Source organism: Aplysia californica, unplaced genomic scaffold (genome assembly GCF_000002075.1).
Source record: "Aplysia californica isolate F4 #8 unplaced genomic scaffold, AplCal3.0 scaffold00829, whole genome shotgun sequence".
NCBI lineage: Eukaryota > Metazoa > Mollusca > Gastropoda > Aplysiida > Aplysiidae > Aplysia > Aplysia californica.
The window spans coordinates 63,444-65,943 of NW_004798099.1; positions in this window are offsets into that span (position 1 = coordinate 63,444).

A 2,500-nucleotide genomic window follows, 5' to 3' on the forward strand; every position below is an offset into this window, starting at 1 on the left:
TCCTTCTCCCCTACCTATCTCTTTTCTCTCTCTCTCTCTCTCTCTCTCTCTCTCTTTCTCTGTACCCCCCTCTCTCTCACCCGCCCGTACCACACACGCCCGATATGACCCCAGAAAAGCGTCCATGGGATGTATTTCGGATCCCTAAATCTAACGAGTCGGTTATAAACTTGAGTCAAATCCTTAGCGTACAAGGTTTCTTGTACGCTAAGGTCAAATCCCAACTCCAGAAAGACCAGATCTATTCTCACTTTGGGGAATTAGGTCGCCTCTGAAAGCTTGTCAGTATGTCTATGCTCTGGTCATTTATACTTATCGCGTGTGGCTGTCTGCATACATTAATTCTTGTCACCAGGTTGTTAATGGAAAGAACAGAAGATAAGGGTTTATGAGTTATAGAGAAGTAAATGTATACCATCGTGCGTGGAGGGCCAGTTGGTGATAAGATAAAAGGTAAGATACACGATACTAGTCCGTCATTGGAAGATATTGACAGAGTACTTTCATCAGCTTCTAAGACACAGACTGTTCACACAAAGCATAATCATATTAACACATCATAGTCCCCCCCCCCCTCTCTCTCTCTCTCTCTCTCTCTCTCTCTCTCTCTCTCTCTCTCTCTCTCTCTCTTTCTTTCTTTTTCTATTTCTCTCGTTTTCTCCCGCTCTCTATTTGTCTCTTTTTCTCTGTCTGTCTGTCTGTCTGTCTGTCTGTCTGTCTGTCTGTCTTTCTGTCTGTCTGTCTGTCTGTCTGTCTGTTTGACTGTTTGTCTGTGTGTCTGTGTGTATCTCTTTCTCTCTCTTATCTCTCATGCTCATTCTCTCTGTTTCTCGATCCCTCTCTGTATGCCTCTCAGACAGTTGGAGATGCTCCATTAAAATCTTCTCACAAGGATATTGAACATAAGTCCTCTGCCTGTGACGGCAAAGGCCTAAGGCCGGTCCCAGGGTGGCTCTGTACGTCTGTGTCTCAGCGAGCGCGAGGCACGCTCGCTGCGTGTCAGCACAGCCGCACTGTGGGTTGCCATCTGTGGCGTCTTGCAACTGACGGGTCTGCCTTGCTCTATGTACAGATTTCAACAAAAATAAGGGACCACTTGCAAACACTCTGAGTGGTCTTCTTGGGTCTACCTGTACGTGGGCGCTTTTTGACTGATCCAGTGGCTTGATGGCGCTGCTTCAGGAGGATAATGACAGAGTATGACACTGCGAGCCTTCTGGAAACTTCTCGGGCTCCAACTCAATCCTCCAGCATGCCATATCTCTGGCACGATCAAAGTCCCTCAGCTTTCGTCTTGGTGGTATGTTGATGCGATACCGGATTTTGCGCAAACGGTGGCTTATATTGCCACCAAAGCGAGCACAGTTCAAGACCGTACGTCCGTTTATGACGTGCACCAGGAATTTTAACTGAGGAAAGTCCGAGGTGTCGGACACAAGTCGAAAAAAACTGCAAATGTGGCTAAAATTCTCCGAGGAAATCTGTAAGTGCCATGTGAAATACAAGCGATGCAACATCGTTGATGATTGATGGAACATCGTCCACAATTTCCATGACCTTATTTTGACAAATATTGCCAAATTATATAACCTTTTAAGGACGTCACAACCCAGTAAAAAAAATTAATGATTTTTTATACTAATTTTATTTTGACAAAAACTAAGGACTTTAATTAAAACGACTTTCTAAAGACATGTGGGAACCCTGTGTTAGAGTTATAATACGCAATCTCTGCTTCACAATCCTTCGCTCGTTTGGTTGGTTTTCCTTCTTTCATAATTCCAATCTCCTCATCAGCATACGGTACGATATTCTTTCATCCTTACTTAGATCTAGGACTTCGAGATCGGTCTACGGATACTGCACACCAAATATTTAGATAGATCTAGGTCAAGATCTAGATAGATTCTGAGGTGAATACTTTAAATTTAGATCTAGATCAGATGTAAATTATTATCTATATCTAGAATCTATACCTTTCTAGGGACATCCTTCTGCATCTCAACTCCTGAACTATGAATCTAAATCTACATTCTAGTTCTAGATTCTAGCCTAGAAACACACAGGCCTACGAATGTAAACAAAACTGTCGAAACTAGGTCAACCTTTCGATTGTAAGTATTAATGTATGATAAAATGCATTTCTTGGGATTTTAGGGTCAAGTGTTGATGCTAGCATCAATATCTAATTAGTAAAGCACCTACTAATACTAGCTTCTTGTTCATTTTGATGATCTGTGAAGAATTTTGATCGAAAAGGAACATGAAGTGAGGCTGTGTGCTAGACATGTTTTATATCACCGTAGAGTAGCCTAGCACGTCTGACGCGTCGCGCAGCCCCGCTGATAACAGACTGACAACACAGCGATGCTGCTCAAGCGCATGTAATGTATAGTATTCATTTGCACGGTGCGCGCTAGGCGAGCTACAGGTCAGACCTACAGAGCCACTGTTGGACCAGCCTAACTGCTACCACAGAAGCCAGTGTCATGTTCTCTGA